Raw genomic sequence first — 21835 nt, 5'->3', positions numbered from 1 at the left:
AATTCCCTCAGCTCCCCGGGCCAATCTTTAAACCTTTTCAGAATCATCACCCATTCTTTCCTCAACCAAACTCTTTGCTAATGCTTATCCATCTGTGTCCTTAGGCCCATTTCCTCCTGCCTCTGCCAGAATTCCAGTTATCATGCCTTTTTTCCTATGTATCTTAAATCTCTCCCTCTCCCCAACTCCTTCCCTTCTGACAAACAAAAAATTCTCAGGTCTCCTTAACCTTTAAAAAGAATCTTTTCATTACCCATTCATTACATGCAGTTATACCCTATTTTCCTCCTCCCCTTCATGGTCAAAATATTTTCAAAAGATTCCTCTACTTGACACCTCCTCCATGTCCACTCTCCACCCTGGTGATCTGGCTTCCACCCCTATTATTCTCCTAAAATTATACTTTCAAAGGTTACCAGTGAACTTCCAAAGCTTCATGTTTAATGACCTTTCCCCCTTTGCTTCCTTCTTTGACCTCTGAATAATTTGACAGTTCTGGGGAATCTTGGAAGACTTCATGGAAAAACTAACATATGAGTTGGGCTTAGAAGGAACAGACAGATTTCACGTAAGGGAGGGGAAAGGATGGGGTGGAATAAGAGGAGTCCTTAAATATCTTTAAAATTTTTTCAACTCTTCTCTCAGCAGGCTCTGGTTACTAGATAAATATGCAAGGACATTAGAAAACACTGCAGCTCACCAGCTCTTATAGATTCCCAAGCTGCTTTATGTAGATTTTTTTGCTACTGATTTGGATAAATGGGTTTCTTGGTGAAGTACTATGTGTGTGTTCATTGTGGAAATTGTGTTCAGTGGAAAGGAAGTTAAATCTTGGATATAAAGCTTGAGGTCCCACTTCTCCCAATAACAAAATAGGAATCAGAAGTTAATTTGAATATGAAAATCACATCCCCTAGACTAATAATATTTAAGGGAACAGATAAATATGATTATATCCCAGTGCCTCCTTACTCTAAGGGGAGCAGAATGGTCAGCCTCCACATCCTGTTTCCCTTCCTGGCAGGAACTAAAGTCTCCCTTGGAGAAAGGTTGGATCGGGATTCAGGAACGTCAGCCCTTGCTTGGAACACTTTCCCAATTGGTACCTTGTCACTGGCCTCCCCTGTGTCCTGGGGACATGAAATTTGTCATCAAGCCCGCAACTCTATTCCCCTACATGCTGCCTCCGGATTTCCATGGTCTGCTGGGTCCTGGGCTCTTGGTACCACTTACCCAGAAATCTCTGGGAAGTTATAAATAGATGTTGATTCTTTTGTGAACCTTTTCCACGGCTTTGTCTTTCAAAGATCCCTTAAATCAATATAGGTCATGCTGCCCTTCATATGCTCAAACAAACAAACCAAAAAACGGATCCTCAGCAATCTAGGCCTTTCACCCTCTCAGGAAGGAGATTCCTAAACACTGCAACAGACTAGAAATTAAGTTTAAGAAATAGCCTACCATCCAATTTTTTAAAACACCATTTTTGTCCGTAATGGAAGAAAAATGACCTCCAAAGGCTGACCCTTCTTTTACCACCAACAATTAAGCAACAAAATTGACAATGTATACAGCATCCTACCTTACAGTTGCCCATCTCTCTGCCATGAGGAAGAAGGCTTATTTTAGTATTCATTCTTTTGTTCTGATCTTTTTGAAAAACAGGTCAGTTTTTAAACATTTTTTTCAAAGTGACTCTCCTAAGAGGCAATGTAGATACAGATAACTCTTACTTTATGTAAATTCACATCACACAAATTTGACTATGTAAAGAATTCTGAAAGAAATCCAAAGAAGGATTCTGAATGAGGATCTGTTTGAGCTGCTAGCTGCAAAGATTGCAGAAGAAGAAAAGGGAGTTTTGGAACCCAAGGTCAAACCAAAAAGGTTCACAGGGAAACAGTTGGAAAAGATGCATCCAAATACTTCAAGGTTTTTTCAAAGTTCAAAGACTAGTTGAGGAAACTATTACTTGTTATCATCAGATATATGAGGAAAAAAGAGAGCCACTATCCAAACATCTCTGGATAGCTTCAAAAAAGTGTTGCACATGCATGAAGGCATAGGGCAGTGGGTGGGGAAGGGACAACATCCTGCACACCTATATTAACTTTACTGTACAGTACCGAGCATACTTTGTCATCAACTTTACCTTTCATTTCATAATTCTGTTTATTATCATAGCACAGTATTTTATATGTCTGCATTTAGTATATTTTAGACTTGTAAAAGGTAGATTTTGTGCATGCCTTTGTAACATAGGCTAAGTGAAGTGAGTGGGTAGGGACAAATTCACATTACACAAAAATTTCTTTACACAGAGATTTGTGGAATGAGACATTTATGTAAAGTGAGAACTGTCTATAATGAAAAGATAAAGGGACCAGCAGTCAGGAGATCTAGTTTCTAATCCTAGATCTGCTACTAACTATTGATATGACTGTAGGCAAGTCACTTAAACTTTTAGTCATCTGCAAATGAGGAGTCTGTAGCCTAGTGGGAGGAGTTCTGGACTTTTAGTTAAGAAGCCTTGTGTTCAATTCTTGTTTCAGACACTTACTAAGCCTATGTGATCATGGGTCAGTCAATGGTCAATAAACACTTATTAAGCACCTTCTAAATGTCAGGTATTGTATTAAACAGTGGGGTTACACATAAGAAAAACAGTCCCTATCCTCAAGGAACTTAAAATCTAATACACAAAAAGAAACTGAAAAGAGAAGGGAGGAGGATTGAACATGTACTAAGGTGTAGAGGGATTGGAACCTGTGCTGGTAGAGGGAGTATCCAAATGGATTAAATCATGGATCCTTAAAATATTTACATAGGAAATTTGAAAGCACAAGCATTCATGATATATTTCTTTTCTCCTGTCACTTCTGAAAGTAAAAAACAAACAAACAAACCCTTAGGGCTACATAAAGTTGGGAGTGTCATCTCAGTTTACAAAGAAAATGGAGTATTTTTAATCAGTCAATCAACAAGAATGTCTTATCTACTACCTAGTACATATCAGGTACTGTGATAAGATGGGAATACAGAATACAGAGAAAAAGGGAAACAGTCCCTGCTTTTGTGTGAATGGTTGATGCTTTTGGGGGTGGGATTGAGGTGGGGATGAAAGAATCAAACCAACCTTCACTTTGTGAAAAGCATCCATTTTGTGGCTTAAAATTTTGTATTCTTGTGCTTTGTTCGTGTAGTTTCTGGGAAAACTGGATAGTGCTAACTGCATATGTGCCTATGTCCTGGGAAATGTGCCACATGTCTTATGGTATGTTCTTATAATAACCAAAGAATGTATTGGGATATTCTTGATATAACCACAAGATTTGTAAAATTCTGGCCAATCAGAAAGATAGAATGCCCATGTTACTCAAGGTTGTGTAAGATGATTTATTTCTTATTATTGACTGTAAGAAAGCCATGTTAACAGCCAAATGGTGTCTCTGTGACAACTGAGGGGCCTTGGACCCGATTTCTTATGTAACTGCTAGCCTTACTAATAAATTGATATGCTCAGATTTCAGTTCTTCAGTCTCTTCTCAGTTTTATTCAAAACAATTGTCAAGCCATCCAGGTGGCTGAGAGAGGGACCTCAGCCCCAAGACAGCCTCTCAGGAGAACTCCCTATAGCACTCCCACTGGAGGACTTCTCAATAGAGGACTGCCACAGAGGTCAGACTTCTTAACTTATCTCAAATTTTTTCCAAGCTAAGGTAAGCCCCCTCATTGTTGAGGAATTACCTACATTAGTAGAGAAGCACCTGCAGGGAAAGTCCCTTACGGGAATAAAAATTTTGGTAAACCACACAGTTTGGGGAACCTCTACATTAGTGGGAAAGTCCTTTTAAGGGAATAATAGGGTGTGATAGTAGCATACCAAAAGTTATGAGAGGAACTCCCCTAGAGAAATTTCTTATATCTTGGGACTACAAGAAGCTCCCAGTTCTATGGGGAATGAAAAAAAAAAGCACTATTAAATTATGTGAAATTTGATCTAAAACTGCAAGAGATTCAGATAGACATCTCCTTAGCGAAGTTCTTATTGGCTTGGAGTCAGGCCCGTTTAGAAGGGGATGACTAAAAATAGAGCTCTCAAACTGTGTAAAGAGTGGTCTAAAATATATGAGAATTCAGATGGCTCCCTATTTAGCCCAAAGAAAGGACTCTCAAAGGCTTTGAGAGTGCTTTCTGAAAATTGTGCACGTTGACTGTTTTTTCCCCACGTGGAGGCAATTGGGGTTAAGTGACTTGCCCAGGGTCACACACCTAGTAAGTGTCATCTGTCTGAGGCCAAATTTGAACTCAGGTCCTCCTAACTCCAGGGCCAGTGGTCTGTCCACTGCACCACCTAGTTGCCCTGGCACATTGACTTTCTGATGCAGACTTTCAGAAAGAAAGAAGTTTTACCAGCAAGTACATTCATGTGTCTGTCCTATCGTATCTGTGTTTCTTGTAGATCAAACCAACTTCTTCCTGGCCTGATTAGCCAAAGGGAAAAGAGTGCAAAAAAAAAGAAAAAAAATTCTTTTGAGGAACTTTTGAAGTTTTCAGAAAGATAGTCTCTTTATCTCTCCATTCCTAACTCTTCAAGTTGGGGAAGCAGGAAGGGAATCTTTGTTCTTAGTCGGTAGGAATGTAAACTAATTAGAGACTAAAATTATTATGAACTTCCAGGTTGTGGTTTGAATATTCCTATAAATGCTAAAATGTTTTAGGGAGTTTGTAAAAGTTACATGTAAACAATGTTTAGGCCACTTACCACTTTTTCGCTGGAGTGTGACTGATTTATTGTTTTTAGTGCAAGGAAGGAAAGTGATTTCACTGATTAGGAAAAGAAAACTGAAACTAGTTTGAAAATATTGAAGTTCCAAAGTAAAAGCCATTCACACTTTAAATTTAATTGTGTATTATTAACTCTTTTTTAGAAACTTGTTTAACTCAAGGAGCAGCTTAAAAATAGGAATGTTTCATGTTGTCATTGTATTTTATTCTGTGAAAGATAGAACAGAAATTGCTTAGATAGACTAAAAGCAAGGTCATCAAAAGATAATTGGAATAGACTATGAATTTGTAAGCTTTTAAGAACCCCAAGGGCAACAGTCTTGCAGTTAATTAGTTTTGTGTAATAAAAACTTAGGTTAAATTGTGAAGAAAAAAAACTCAGTGGAACAAAGATGGCCTGGGATATGACTGGAAAATAAAAATTAGACAAAGTAAAAAGTCAGTATAAATAATAGAGGAATGAGGAGTTGTAAGTGTCAAATGAAAGGGTACTTTCAAGAGAGAAGGTAAGGAGAACAGGAAAAGATAATTTGGAGTTTAGAAAAGGGGTTGAAGGTTAAATTTCATTGAGATATGAAAGATTTGAGAGAAATGTCTGATAAGTACTGAATGTCCTTTTTTGCATTTTTTCTTTTAAGTTTTAATTTATGGAATAAAACCAGCATTTCCATAACATAGTACAATAAAAAGATGATTGCATATGAAACTGCAAATCTGCCATCTACAACTTGCCATTCCTCCTCAATATACAATAATGTAGTCTTGTCAATTTCCCTTTTTTTCCTTTTCTTCCCCCTCTACCCTAGAGATGGCTATTATTAGACATAAGTAGGTATGTGTGTAAAATTATTCTGTACATCTATTTATCAATTCTTTCTTTAGATGCAGATAGCATCTATCTTCACATGTCCTTTAATTTTAATTTGTGCATTTATTATAGTCAAAATGACTTAGTCACTCAAAATTGTTCTGAAGACAATATCATTGCTGTATGCAATGTTTTCTTGGTTCTGCTCCTTTTTCTCTCCACCATTTTGAGTCTTTCCATGCCTTTCTGAGATCATTGAGCTCATCATGTCTTCTTCAAGTACAAATTAACTAAGTGATATCAGCTTCTTTGGTCTAGTGTAAATAGTTATGCTAACAGCCTTCACAAAAATTTTAGTAAGTTGCTTTTCCTGCCTACCACTTGTCCTGTCCTCTTGACCTTCCCAGGGTTGCAATTGAAAAACCTCAGGGTAAGATAAGATGTGCCCTTTATTGGCCTCTTAAAGTATCTGGAAGGTATTTGGGTGGGGTTAGGTTAGGAAAATAAAAGGAATTGATTTTGCTGTTTGGGTGATTCGAAAGAAATAAGGAAAAAGTTATGCAGAGCTGGGAGTCCCACCATGAAGTTTTTTGAATATGAGCTGAGTGGAAAGAGTAGGACCTTGGAAAAATTAAGATTTAAATGTTACCCTTGGTAATTATAAATCCAGATTGGATTTGGTTAAAGCTTCTGTAACTATATCGTAATGTGGTTTTATGTTCAGTGAGATATGTTTTCCTCTTAAGATAACTGTAGTGAATCAGGACCTAATGCAAGAAAAACCCCCAAATACTCAAGGTCAAACCATTCTGTGACATTCAGCCTAATGTATAAAGGAGAATAATATCAGCACTTACCTCTCAGGGTTGTTGTGAGGGTCACTTGATTGCAAAGTGCTTGTCATAGTGCCTGGCACAGAGAAAGCCCTAGGAAAATGTGAGTAAATGTAAGTACTATATATTGGAAATATAAAATGAATGAATTTCTATGTAAGACAATTCAACTGAATTGGTGTCACCTGCTTGGTAATAAGTTTGTTTCGTAGTTCAAAAATTATTGTTTCAAAAAAGTTTATATTGTGAAATTTGGGAAACCATTGTACCAAATACTGTTGGAGAAGTAATTTTTCCTTTTAATCTGGATGTGGTTGAATTATGAATTGAGCTGTTAAAAGAATGTGATCAAAATGTCTGAAAACTGATAAAAATTTAACAGTGTATATTCTGTGTTTAAAATGGATTACAATACTAGTAACTTACTGTTTGCTTATAGGAAAAAGAGTGAATTTCACCTAGAATTATTTGGCCATAAAGTATGAGAATGATGAAAACTACTTAGCTAATGCCTATACTTCTCTTTCTCCTCTAGAGGGCAGAGCTGTTGCTGTACACAACCTCAGTTGCTAAGGCAACCAGACTACCCAATGAACAGGAGTTTCCCAGAGATACAGAGGCACTGAGTTAATTACAGCTTCATCCTTATCCTTTGAGAGCATCCAGAATCCCTTTGCAAAATGATAAGGCAGCTTTTATTATGGAGTAGTAGTATATATTCATTGCTAATGGCCAAACTATTCTATCTATCTATCTATCTACCTTTATCTATCTATCTATCCATCTGTCTGTCTGTCTGTCTGTCTATCTATCTACCTATCTGTCTATCCATCTCTCTCTTTGTCCATCCATCTATTTATCTATCCATCCACAAATCTATCTATTCATGTATCTATCTGTCTGCCTGCCTATCTATCCATCTATCTCTCTGTCTCATGAATTTAATAATCAGAGCATTGTCTCCAGAATCATAGGGCCTGGATTGAAATCCTACCTCTGAATACTTTCCTTAGCCAAGTCAATTTACCTCTCTGGGCCTCAGTTTCTTCAGCTGTACAGTACTATTGATACAGAATGCTACTCCCTTCCAGATGGAGAGGCAGTGGCCAATGTGGAGATCTGTTTTGTTTGACTGTGTGATTTGTTTCAAAAGAATACAAGAAAAGAATATCTGCAGATGATTAAAGAATAAACAGATAAATGCCTAAGGAAGTTCAGAAGGGGACAGAGAAAGGCAGGGCAGTGTTAGAACTACAATGTTAAATTTGAAATATGAAATAAACCACAAAACAGAAGGTCATGGTTGCGTTAGCAGCTGAGGTTGTCTACAGCAATAGCTCTGCCCTCTAGAGCAGAAAGAGAAGTATAGGCATTAGCTAAGTAGTTTTCATCATTCTCATACTTTGTGGCCAAATAATTCTAGATGAAATTCACTCTTTTTACTATAAGCAAACAGTAAGTTATTACTATTGTAATCTTTTGAGTTCTTTGTATAATGAAATGTTTGTTTGTTGATAGGAACATAACTTTAGCGGTAGAATGGACCTCAGAGGCTGTGTATTCCCACCAACTCCCTTAATTTTATTTGGAATTTAGCAAAACACTAAATAAAATGAGCTTAAATTTTCTTTCTTTTTTCATTTGGGAGGAGGAAAGTAAGAGGGATAGGAAGGCTATGGATAGGGTTCCCCCCACTTCCCCTAAAGGGAAGTTAACAGAAAAAAGCCCAGAAGGTATCACAGCCATCAGGAAGGCTTTGAAAGCTACATTTTAAATTTATCGTATACTTAAAAAAAAAATCAAACAGGCCCTACATAGTGGAGATTCACAGTTTCATATAAAATCCTTTCCATCAGTTCAGCAATGAAATGCTGCAGACACTGAAATATTTTCTGTAGAGCTTCACCTTAGAATATCCTATTGCAATGTACTTTCAAGGCAACTTGCCTAGTCAAGCACACCACAAAGTTCTGCTGTATACCAGATTTATCTTCCTGGTAGAGGTGCCAGGGCACAGTGATCCTGAACTAGGTGTCCCCCTTCCCAGAAGGGAATCTCCCCTATTAGAGTGTAAGCTCCTCGAGTGCAGGGACTGTCTTTTGCCTCTTTTTGTGTCACGAGAGCTTAGCTAGTGCCTGACACATAGTAGGTGCTTAATACATATTTATTGATTGATTCAACCTTTGTTTCACTGTTGTGTCTCTCTGCCTAGTTCTCTCTAAGGTAGACTTGTAGTACTTGTGATCAGCAGTAAGAACTACTGTGGAGGTTTTGTTATTAGAACAACCTATTTGTTTTAAAGTTAAAGAGCAATTAATCGGTGTTTATACCTCCTTGGGACAATTTACTAAGACATTTTCTCATGGGGCTTAAATTGTAGATCTTGTAGAATATTTCTATGGCTCACTGGATCTGTGATGTCACTGTAAGCCATGTTGGCCTTCCCATCCCATGTCAAGTCAGATCAAGTGAATAAGCATTTATTAAATGCCTGTTGTGTGTTAGGCACTGTGCTAAGTGCTGGAGATACAAAAAAAAAGCAAAAGACAGTTCCTGCTGTCAGGATCTCATGTTCTAATGGAGGAGACAAATGTGTAATCAACTTGTACAAACGAGGTATATAGGGTATCCTAAAAGTCTTAGAGTAGTTTTCACCTTTTTAAGCTGTGATAGCTTGAAACTGCCTAAGACTTTTGGGACACCTTGTGTATCTTCTAAGATATACAAGGTTTTCTTTAGTCTTTACTGGCTTAAAACTGCTCTAAGACTTTTGGGATATGTTGTATACAGTATATATTGCAGATATTCAATAGATTATCTAGCACCAGTATTAACAGGAATCAGGAAAGGCCTGTTGTAGAGGATGTGAAGGATTAAGGCATCCAAGAGGCAGAGATGAAGCAGGAGAACATTTCAGGTTTGGGGGACAGTGTGTAAAAATGAAGAGTCGGTGGGGTAGAGGGTCATCTGTGAGGAACAGCAAGGAGGGTGGTGTCACTAGATTACAGAGTATGTGGAGGGGAATACGGTGTAGCAAGGCTGGGTGGATTATGAAGGGCTTTGAATGTCAAACTGGGTAGCCAGTGGAGTTTATTGAATGGGGTGATAGGAATAGACTCGGGCTTTAGAAAGATCACTTAGACAGCTGAATGGAAGACTGACTGAAGTGGAGAGAGAGTGGAAGCAGGGAGAACAACCAGCAGGCTACTGTAGTAGTCCAGTCATGAAATGATGGGGACCTGGACCGTGGTGATGGCAGTGTCAGAGGAGAGAAGAGAGCATAAAGCAGAGATGTTATTAAGATAGAATTGACAAGTCTTGGCAGCACACTGGATGGGAAGTGAGAAAGCAGAGTTGAGGATGAAACCTCGGTCACAAACCTGGGTGACTGGAAGGATGGTGGTGCCTGTGACAGTCAGAGGCAAGTTAGGAAGAGGGAAGCGGTTGAGGGGAAAGAGAATGAGTTCAGTTTTGGACATGCTGAGTTTCAGGTTTCTATGAGACATCTAGTTTGAGACATCCGGAAGGTGACTGGTGACGTGAGATCAGAGGTCAAGGAGAGAGAAGTTCGGGCTGAATAAGTAGATGTGGGAATCATCCACACAGCAGTGAGGATGAAGACCATGGGAGCTGATGAGAGCACCAAGCCAAATAATACATAGGGAGAAGAGAAGAGGGCCCAGGACAGTGTTGGCAGAGAGGGACACCTATGGTTAGTGGGCATGATCTGGATGAAGATCCAGCAAAAGGAGACCAAGCTGAAACAGTCTGATAGAAAGAGGGAGAATAATGTCATGAAACCCTAGAGAGAAGAGAATATCATGGAAAAGATGGTGAATGACAGTGTCAGAGGCTAGCTAGAGAAAGGTCAGAAAAGATGAGGATTGAGGAAAGGCCATTAAGGAAGGCAGGAAGGATGGAAGGGAGGAAAGAAGGAAGAAAACAAGCTTTTACTGAGCTCCTACTATTGTGCCGGGCACTGTGCCAAGTACTTTACAAATATTATCTCATTTAGTCCTCACAACAACCCTGGAGATAAGTATTATTATTATATGCACTTTACAGTTGAGGAAACTGAGGCAAACAGAGGTTTAGTGACTTTCCCAGGATCACACAGGTAGTTAGTTTCTGAGATCTGATTTGAATTCAGGTCTTTCTAACTCCAGGGCCAATGTTTTATCTACTGGGTCACCTAGCTGCCCTAGATTTGTTAAGCGATCATTGGTAACTTTATTGTTGTAGTCGTTGTATATATTTTTCTTGGCAATTTTATATATTGTATTGTCATTCTATATATTGTTTTCTTATATAATTTGAATTTTTGTCAAGCATCGAAAGTATTAAATTATCTAACATTTTAGCCTTTGGATTAAAATACATTTTGATGTCAGGAACTAAAATATTTTGTAATTGATCTGTACACATAAGAATCCTAAGGAAAATTGTGAAAGATACAGTTTTTGCTGTTCAGAGCCTCCTTGTGGATTTCCCCTTCTTCTTATCAGTATCTTTTTTTAAAAGAGAATCTGATAAATTCATTAATACTCTGGGGTAAATGACTGATACGGTTAAAAGTAAATAAATTGAGAAAGCATGACATTTACAAGGCACAACATCTTAATCCAAAGGAATTGCTCTCCAATTATGGAATTTCTTGGTCACCCTCCCACATGGGCTGCCAGAAAAGCTACTGTAGGCTTGAAGTACTCTGTAATTTAGCACCCAGTCAAAACTACAGCTTATAAGCCCTCAACAATGTATTTAGTTCCATCAGTCACTGATGAAACTAAACAGAAACTAACAGACGTTAGTCTGATTAAAAAAAAAATTAATGAAATAGTTAAAAAGTGGTGAAGGGAGGATGCTCTTCTATAATCACCAGGGCTTCGTAGGAGTAGGCACATGCACAGGAGAGCACACATGTCAGTGAATGTGCTTGTGTGGAATACATATAGGGAACGCATGTATCCATGGAACACATATACCTAGACAAACACATTAAATCCATGTGGCCAAGGGGACATCCGTGACCAGTAGGCAGATATGGCAGGGCAACTCATACTTATAATAATGTCATTGTGCTGCCCTCTACTGTTCTCTCCTGGGTACTGCCTTTCTTCTCTCCAATTTATGCATTATCTCTGTCATCACATCTCTGCTTTCCAGGGTATTGTCTCCACTGGTCTTATGGACTTGGAGTTTTGTTAAATAAGTCAATGACAAATATTTGGGAGTCTTAGGAATATTTCACCTCAGGATTTAAATTTCACCATCAGTTGGTAATTGCTATTAGCAGGTGAGATTGCTGCCTTTAAAGAAAATGGAGCAGCGGCTAGTGGTGCAGTAGATAGAGCTCCAGCCTTGGAGTTAGGAGGACATGACTTCAAATCTGGCCTCAAGATACTTGACACTTACTGGCCGTGTGACCCTGGGCAAGTCACTTTGACACTAAGAAGAAAAGAAAACAGAACATTACTTACTCCTTTCTTGTTGGAAAGAGTTGGTAATAGAACAGAGGGGGCAACAGATAGATGTCTCTCTACCTTTCTACAAGCTTTTAGTTTTCAACATGGGAAAGGAGTCAAGGGGAGAGCAAAGAAGTTGAAAAAAAATAAATCGAATTCTTAAGATGCCTCAGAAAGACTCACTCTTGTTTTCCACAGGAGTAATTGCAGTAAAAGAAAGATTCTAGAGATTTTAATTCCATATGAAGCCCTGGAATCCTGGAATCCTGTCAGCATGGTGGTAAGAGTGTTTGACTCCTTGATAAAGCACAGCACAGGAAGTTACAAAAGGACCTTTCTAAATTAGTCTGTGAGTAAGAATCCTATTTTTGACATTTTTCAAGAGTGAAAAATACATGTTCCTTAATTTTGTAATCATGCACATAAAATAGTCAAGGCAAAATTTTAATCTGGGTCCTCTGTTACTGTATCCAGTACTCATTATCCAAAATGCTATACTGGGAGTAGTAGACTAAAGCAAGTCCTAGTTGCAGTGGAAGAGAGAAAAGCCAAATTAAAATTCAGAAAGAAATAAAGGAATCACACGAAATGAATGGGAAATGGTGGTCTTCGTTCCAGGGTATTTAAAGGATGCTACTTCTGAATCATGAGCCCATTATTTTTGAGAAAGTGGGCTTTTAAGTTCATTAAAGGCAGGGTTAATACCTTAAACCTCTTTTAATTCCCCCTAGCACCCAACACAATGTGTAACCTATAGCAACATATTGGTCTAAACATTGGCTGTCTTGAAATATAAGCCACAGCCTGAAAATGAGATCTTGTTGTGAAAGGGGAGAAAAATAGACAACCATTAAGAAGTACATTAAGAAGCACCAAAGATAAATTATCCTCAGGTTTTATACTCCCAGATTTGGAAGAAGATCTATATTCAGGTTGAAATGATATGTGCTCAATAAATATAGGGTTATTCACTAACAACTGAAAGGGACAAATATTTTTATCTTTAAAAAATGGTTGAGGGCAAGAATGAGTCCAGAAATTAGAGACCAGTAAACTTGACATCAATATCTGGAAAGAATGTATTGACTTGCAAATAAAATGACTTTTAGTGGAAGGCAGCTATATCCCTGCCAGTAAATATTTATTGAGTGCCCATCAGGTTCAAAGCAATGTGTTAAGTGCTATGGGAGATAGAAAGATAAATACTAATGGAACTCACCATATAGAAGGGACGAGGTAAGTTCAGAAAACAACGGCAATACTAGAGAGACTATGGTAAGTGCCATTAGTGAAATAATAAAAATACAATGGAACTTTAGAGCAGGGAGGGAAATCTCATTCAGTTCAGAGGAAAGGGGCTGCCAACTTCATGCATAATGAAGGGAACTAACAGACTCCTAATGCTTTACTTAGCTGGCATTTTCTTATCAAACAACCAGAATCTATTAAGCACCTATTATGCATCATGCATGGTAGTGGTTGAAGGGGACCTTAGAGGCAATCTAATTCAACTGCCTCTTTTTACATATGAGGAGACTGAGGCCCAGAGAAGTGAGGAGAGGCAGCTAGGTGGCTCAGGGTATCAAGGGCTGTGCCTGGAGTCAGGAAAGACCTGAATTCAAGTGCAGCCTCAGACACTTAACTAGCTGTATAACCCTGGACAAGTCACTTAACCTGAAATTCCTCAACTGCAAAATTCATACCAGATTAAAATCAATCAATTAATTCAGAAATCATTAACAATATAAATGCAGATACAGTGAAACATTTGTTGTTCAGTTGTCTCAGTCATGTATAACTCTCCATGTCCTCAGGTGGGGTTTTCTTGGCAAAGATACTGGAGTGGTCTTGGTGGTGCTGGGCTGCTGCGGCTGCTGTTTTTCCTGATGCTGTTGTATTTGGGGGGGGGTGTTGATGCTGGAGCTGCTGATGGTGGTGGAGGGGGTGGTGGAGCTGGTGGCTTTCAGAGTAATGTGTGAATGTGTTCTTGGCATGTAATTAGTGGTGGTCGCTAGCTTTCACAGTAAAGTGCTGGCGTGTTGGTATGTCATCGGCATGTTATTATCAAGTTGCTGACGTTGACACAGTGATATCTCTGAGTAATTGGCATGTTGGTATGTGGTTGTGTTGCTGTGCTTGAAGGTAGTGCTGCTGGTGGAAGTGGTGGTGCTGCTGACCTTGCTGCTTCTGCTGCTGGTAATGCTGCTGCTGGTTTGGTACCAGTGGTGCTGGAGCTGGTGCTGCTGCTGGTGGTTTTCACAGTGAAGTGTTATCGTGTCATTGGCATGTAATTAGCATGTCATCGTGTTGATGCTTTTTGACACAGTGATAGCACCAGCTTACTAGACCAATGCCTAGGGAAATTAAAAACCTGACAGCTTACTAAACTTTTTTTTTGGCAGTTTAACAAGATTACTGGCTCAATAATATAAGCCTCTTACCCTTTCAGGAAGGGGACCCCTGAACACCACAATATGCAAGAAATTCAGGAATAATGTACCATCCACTTTTTTTTTTTAAGGCAGTTAGGGTTAGGTGACTTGCCTGGGGTCACACAGCTAGTAAGTGTCTTTGCAGCTGGATGTGAACTCAGGTCCTTCTGACTCCAGGGCTGATGTTCTATCCACTGTGCCATCCCCTTTTTAAAAATGTACATTAAGGGGCAGCTATGTGGCGCAGTGGATAAAGCTCTGGACCTGAGTTCAAATGTGGCCTCAGACACTTGACACTTACTAGCTGCGTGACCTTGGGCAACTCACTTAACCCCAATTGCCTCACCCTCTAAATAATAGTAAAAATGTATCTTATTGATGTATTTTTTTTGTTTATTTTACATCACAGTCGTTTAAAGAAAAAAGACACCCTCCACAGACTGAACCCTCTCTTGTAGCAACAGTTGAGCAGCAAACCTGACAATATCTACAGTATTTGGCCCTCATTTCCCCAGCTTCTATGCCATGAGAAATGAACTTTAGTTTATTATCTGTTCTCCTGTCATCCACTTTGTGAAAGCAGGTCCCAATTTTTAAATTGTTCTAATCAAAGTGTCTTCCCTGACATCTGTGTGGCATAATGAAAAGAGAAGCCAACCAGGAGTCAGGGGAGCTGGTTTCTCTACTCCTGGGGCTGCTAGTAATTACCTGGGTGATCATGGGCAAGTCACAACCTCTTTGGAAATGTTTCCTTCATCTGCAAATGAGGAATTTGTGGCCTATTGGAAAGAGTGTGGGACTTTCTGTGGAAAGATACATATTAGATTCTTGCGTCAGACACCTACTACATCATATGGTCATGAGCAAGTCACTTAATCTCTGAGAGTTCATGTAATAGGGGACCGAACAAGTTGCCCTCTCCCAAAAAGCATACAGAGATGCCGGTGATGCAGTTTCCCGGGAACAGGCTGGGGAAATTCACTTCTGGAGACTCTTGATGTTTCAAAGTCTCTTGGAGAGATTTTAGAGCTTGCATAGATATTCTGGAACCGGTTCCAGTCTGTTAACCACCTAATGAGGACTGCATAGCCAGAAATGAGAGTGATTCACAAGAAGCTAGCCAAGCAAAATGTTGGCTTCTCTCTGGGTGTGACTTCCCTTTGGATGACTTCTTGGCTAATGGTGTCTGATGAGATACAGTGCTGTAAGAGGAGAGGCCCGAGGTCCTCACCTCAAAGGTCACAAGTGGCCATGGGAATCACAGTCTCAGTTCTTTCCTTTAGCATTTGTTCTTTTGTTTTGGGGGAAGACAATTGGTTGTGATTATGGAAGTTTCAAAAGGTCAGAACGTTGAGAATCTAAGTTTTGAGAGTCTGGGAGTCAAGTCCATTCCAATCTTGTAGCTAGTTCAGCGTTGATGTCCCAAGGAGCAAGGAGTGACCTTGGGGACCCAGTCTAGCAAGGAGCAGCTGAGAAGAGGACTCGTGTAGCAGTGCTTTTTGGATTTGGATGTGAACTTGGTGGGACCAAAGCTATGCAGAAAAGGCATTAAGTATGAGCCAACTAACCCCAGAGACCAAGATGTTGTGGGAGAGGATGTGCCCCTTGACATTGGGTGGAAGTGTTTGTATTTCGTTCTCTTCAGTCGATATCTTTTTACTTAAAGGATAAATGATATTAATTGGCTAAATGAAACTGGAATGCTAATTACTGATGTTAACAGTAGGGAGGACACATTGGAATGGGAGTTCAATCCAATAGCAGTAGAGGAGACGTATCTTAGCCCCTCAGGATAACCCTAGAACCGGAAGGGAGGAAATGTAGTTTGCCTGGCTCTGGGAGTTGAGGCCAGGGAAGTATACTTCTACTACCTGACAGGGTTGTTGTGAAGACAGTACTTTGGAAACTTTTAAAACATCATGTAAGCATGAGCTATTTTCTTAAAGAATGTTAGAGATGGAACAAGCTTCATGAATGGGATAACTGAGGCAATAGCAGTTCCCTGGCGCTTGCATTTTCCTTCAGGTTTTGCAGACATGATCAGGAAAGTAATTAATGTCTACATTAGAGATGTCAAACATGCAGAGGGCAGCCTGCATGCAACCCACAACACTTGCAGCCCCAGTGGGATTAAAATGTAATTGGGAAATATTAACGCATACAAACATGATAAAATGTAGAAAATGCTAATATGTGGTTTTGTAAGTCAATATGGGAGTGGCCTGGAGCCTTATGTATTGTTTAGTGGCTCCTCTTTCTATTTGACTTTGACACCAATGGTCTCCACAGTTAAAGGGCTGGCCAAGGTGACCTGCGTTTTTGGCCATGGCAGTCGAAAGGACTGAGGTATCCTGGCAGAAGAAGTACCCAGATGGATTAAATCATGGATCCTTCAAGTAGGAACACAAAATTTGAAAGCACAGGTACTCATGAATTTGTTATTTTTGGCAAAAAAAAAAACCCCAAACAACAACAACAACAACCCTCACAGGTTAGGAGAAACACATCTCAACTTGCAGAGAAAAATAGAATATTTTCAGTCAACCAACAAGAACATATTAGGCACCTACTGTGTGCCAGACACTGTGAGAGGTGCTGGGAATCAATACCAAGGTAAAAATGAAATTGCTGAAGTGAAACTGAAGTGAGTGGGTAGGGACAACTTTGCATTACATTAAAATTGTTTTATGTAGAAGTCTACAGAATGGTGCACTTATGTAAAGCAAGAACTGTCTGTGTATATAATATGTGTGTGTGTGTGTGTGTGTCTGTGTGTGTATATGATACACATCATGATTTAAAAGTTCAAAGACTAGTTGAGGATAATGTTGCTTGCTTTCGTCAGATATATGAGGGGGAAAAAAGTCACTGTCCAAATATCTCTTCATAGCTCCATAAAAAAAGGTCCTGCTTTCACACACACACACACACACACACACACACACACACCACACACATTACAGATAGTTCTTGCTTTACATAAGTGGAGCACTCTGCAGACGTCTGCATGAAACAATTTTAATGTAATGCAAAGTTGTCCCTACCCACTCACCTCAGTTAGCTTATGTAACAAAAGTATACACAAAGTAATATGTATTAAATGTATTAAAATGTGGTCATATTAAATGCTGTACATGATAATAAACAGAATTATGAAATGAAAGGTAAAGCTGATGATAAAGTATGCTGAGTACTGTACAGCAAAGTTAACAGAGGTGTGCAGTATGCTGCCCCTTCTCCACCCACTGCACCCAGCCTTCATCACTGGTGGTTGGTTGTGTAACATTTTTTATGAAGCTGTGGAGAGATATTTGGACAATGACTTTCTTTTTTCCCTTCATATATCTGATGATAGCAAGCAATATTATCCTCAACTAGCCTTTGAACTTTTAGAAATATGGAAGTATTTGGATGCATCTTTTCAATACAAGAAAAACATTCACTCAAATAATGAAATGCTTCCGCCAACTGTTCTGTTGTCAGCATTTTTGGTGTGGCCGTGGATTCCAAAGCCTCCATGTCTTCTTCTGCAATCTTTGCAGCTAACAGCTCCTTCATTCAGATCCTCATTCAGAATCCTCATTTGGATTTCTTTCAGAATTCTTTATGTAAAGTTGAATTTGTATAATGCAAATTTATGTAAAATGAGGACTGTCTATATAACTATGTATATAACAATATGTACATACATACATATATGTATGCATATAAAAATTAATAAATTGCTAAATATTTATTAAGTGCCTACTATGTACCAGTCACTGTGCTAAGCACTGAAAATACAAAAAGAGGCAAAAGACAGTCCCTGCTGTCAATGAGTTTATGATCTAAAGGGGAGACACTATGCAAAGACATATATTCAAGGCGAGCTATAAACAGGATAAATAGGAGATAATTAAGCCCCTGGAATTAAGAAGGGTTGAAGAAGACTTCCTGTAGAAGTAGAAGGTGGGATTTTAGTTGGGACTTAAAGGAGGCCAGAGGGGCCAATAGTTGGAGTGGAGGAGGAGGGAAAGGTTTCAGGCATGAGAGACTGCCAGAGATGGGGTGTCTCTTGATCCAGCACGTGTTGGGAGTAAGGTGTAAGAATATTGGAAGGATAGGAGGGGGCTGGATATAACTAAATATAATTATATCTATCTATTTATCTATCTATCTATCTATCTATATCACAAATACAAGGTAATTATGAGAGGGGAAGACACTTAGTAATAGTCATGAAAGCTGATGGTGACTGGGACCAGCAGGCTGGTCTTGTTGGAAAGTGTGTTGCATCTCACTAAGATCAGGGCTCAACCATGGGATGACAAGTGGTAACCAATGAGGAGGGCAAGGCATATTTCCAATTTAGGGGAGACCCATGTCCTCAAGCCAGGAGGGAGGGAGGCAATGTGTTTATCTCAGGCCCCAAGGCATGGCCTCTGTTCACACAGCCTGGGAGGAAAGCTGAGGTTTATGCTCTGGTAAGGAGGACAACCTCATTAACTTAATTATGAAACCACTAAACACAATGCAAAGTAAAAATAATTATAACATTCTATAAGTTCACACATACACCTGGGTCATTGATGTCCATGGGGAGAGTGAAAACACACTTATAGAAACCAAGCAAGGAGGCACATGAGGAAGGACTTCACATCTGCCTGGGGCAGCTCGTGTCTCTAGGCAGCTGGCCTTTATTTTCTATTTATATATTTATTTTTACTTTCCTTAGGATTCAGTGTGCACAATTAGTTACCTGTTGGTTTGAGCTGGCTCCTTGATTCAAACTGCTCTTTTATTGGGACCTACGGCAGTATTACACACTTTTAAAATTCCTTCCCTCAGCTCAGCTGCAAGCAACAGATGCAAGGTCTGTCTTCCTCCCATCAGCTCAGAAGAGGGGAGGGGCAATGCAGATTCTAAGCTATTTTTTCAGCTCTCATTTTCTTGGCTTTTCTATGCGTCATCCATATAGCTTTTAGGGCTTGGCTCCTATCAGGCAGCAGGAGGCAGTCATGGCTCTGAGTCCTCCATTCAGCTGAACTCTGCTAAGTTCAACTCACTTCAAACAACAGGAGGTAGTCTCTGTTTCTTCTCCTCCACTGCTTTTCTTTGTCCCTGTTGGTTTTTAGTTCTCTTACCTCAAAGCAGTCTTTTTCTATGAAATGACTCACCTCTAGCCAAGGGTGAGAAACCTAAAGCCATGTGTCTCTCAGACATGAAGTTAATCTGCAATATGCAATTATCCCATAGTCCCTAAAAAGTTCCAGATACCAGTGTTTCCCTAGATATCAACTACTTACAATTGTAGATCCGGCATCCCTACCAGTGTGCTTCCTATTTAAATAAATTAGCCATTTAGAAAACTCTATTATAATTTCTTGTTTATTGAATGTCAGTACTGCATGTAGCATCATACAAAACAGGGCTTCCCCTGTTTTGTCCAGTCCAGTGGGCTTACATTTTTTCAACTCATTAAAGTTGAAAGCAAGCAGCTTTATCAATTTTCCAAATGAAAACCCAGAACCCATTTCATCTTTATACCTGGCTTCATAAGGACTCCAGTACCAATCTCTGTCTTTATGGTTCTGGGTAAAAATAATGTTAAGTATATGAAATCACTTCCTAAGGTCTTGGCCACAAAGGGAAGCTTTGTTGAAATGTTGAGTGTGGATCTAGATCCAAGATATATGCAGTTGGTGGTTGCTTGTCCCAGGGATGTTGTCAACCATGTGTCCTGCAGCTCTGCCTCCTGCATCATTCCTAAGCTCCTGGGAGTTAGCAGTTATTCATCATAGACCCTTTTCATTTTCCTAAAGCTCCATCTGACTGGTAGCATTAGTGGGTCTTCTGCTTGCAGGCCCCTTTGGTTGTTCTCATTGCTCAGATGTTCTCGTCTGTCATTCTCCATAGCCTCCAGCCAAAATGGCTTGCCATATTTGAAAGAGCCACAATCGTATCAATGTGGGTGCAGTAGCTGCTACCTCCAAAAGAATCATTGATGGCCAACTCTCGGGTCACAAGCTTCACTGTGCTTTGGTTTTCAATTGACAGGCACACCGTAGTTGCCAAGATCCACACTCAAAACCCTTCCATCTTGGTAGGGTCTACTAGAGATCAGGGCTTTCTGGCACAGTCTTCAAAAATCACCCAGGAGTGTATCAGCTGAGATAACTTCCAGTTCTTATCCACTGAAATGCAGCTAACATAGAATACAACTGACTATACCTATACTATAGAGACGTAAATAGGATGGTTGCCAGCCACAGAAAATATTACAGAGGAATTTGCCATCCAATGCCATATCAAGAGGGAGTGTAGCAAGTGCAGGGGCATGAGCTGGTTGGAGAGCCCTCCATGCTAACTGTCAGGGCCCCTGCCCATAAAAGAGCACTCTTTACATCTGCTTTGTTTCCATCATTTCCAAGATCTTCCTAAAAACTAATTAACAGCCTACGAAAGCTAGTTCAATTGGGAAAATGAAGAGAAACTGTCTATAGGCATTCAGAAACAGGAGACACGGCTCTTGTTTTTTAGGGAATATATAGAAATTCACCACAAAGTTATAGTAAACCACAGCTATACAGGAACCTTCAGAAAAGGCATCATTTTGGATAGGCAAGATTCTTGAACAGTTGAGAATTTGCCCCTTTAAGCACATTAAAAAGATGTAAGCATTTGGAAAGAAATAACTCTATAAAGTGTACCACACAATTACGTGCCTTCTAAAACAGTGTACAGTGGGAAATTTAGGAAGCTTTCATTCTGTCTTACTGAAGTAAGACGCCATACTCCTATTCACAGGTGAATAAGGGGGAGGTCTGATTGGGTGAAGCCCCATGACAGCAATATTTTAAATGAGACTACATGCTTTTACTATAACACTTCACTCTAGGCCATTTCTTAACTTCCCACTCCCCAATTCCTGTCATTCAGACTCAGTGGTCTAGGCACCAGCTCTATTCTACTGCTACCAAGCTCTATACCTTCATCTCCATTCAGTTCAGCCCAGTTCCACTCCCCAACTCACAATCCCTAGCCTCCCTTGCCTGATTCTCCTCCTGTGCCTTTTGGAACTCCTTTTTCAATGTTAACCTCTCCTTCATCTTGGATCTCTTCCTCTTACACTCCTTCTGTCTCCTTGGACTACTAGTAATTGAGTCTTTGGGTAATTGGAGCTGTCCAGCTGCATCTAGCCTGGGGGAGGTTGGAAGGCACCAGCAAGAAAAATGAGTGTGTGAATTCTGTGAACTCAGATCCCATTCTGGTATTTTTCTGAGGAAATGGCCATCTCTTAGTGGTGGAAACACCTATGGATAAAGTGCCAAAACTCTATAAGGGAAGACACTCAAAGGGAATGGGAAGCCTTATAAACAGAGTCTGATTTTGGGGAAAGAGAGCAAGCCTGGCAAAGTGGTTTCCGATGATCCTGACACACTCAACTGCCATTTCCTTGAGAGCACAAGGGGCAAGAAGCCATGTGATAGCCTATACTACCTGCTTAGCAAGAATGATTCAGTAAATATA

At 39.7% G+C, this 21835-nt stretch overlaps 1 long non-coding RNA gene across 1 annotated transcript in view; it reads left to right on the top strand.

Moving 5' to 3' along the window:
• LOC110203609 (uncharacterized) overlaps positions 1-17241 on the top strand; it is a 48296-nt gene extending 31055 nt beyond the window's left edge. Inside the window, exons 3-4 of the long non-coding RNA XR_002323009.2 lie at positions 12093-12243; positions 16616-17241. This is a non-coding gene — a long non-coding RNA (uncharacterized LOC110203609). The remainder of the gene's footprint in view (positions 1-12092; positions 12244-16615) is intronic.
• Positions 17242-21835: the final 4594 nt, after the last annotated feature.

The sequence above is a fragment of the Phascolarctos cinereus genome, unplaced genomic scaffold (assembly GCF_003287225.1).
Source record: "Phascolarctos cinereus isolate Bilbo 61053 unplaced genomic scaffold, phaCin_HiC Scaffold_5;HRSCAF=322, whole genome shotgun sequence".
Lineage (NCBI taxonomy): Eukaryota > Metazoa > Chordata > Mammalia > Diprotodontia > Phascolarctidae > Phascolarctos > Phascolarctos cinereus.
The sequence above is the reverse complement of the archived record's forward strand: the minus strand, read 5'-3'. Positions and strand labels throughout refer to the sequence as shown.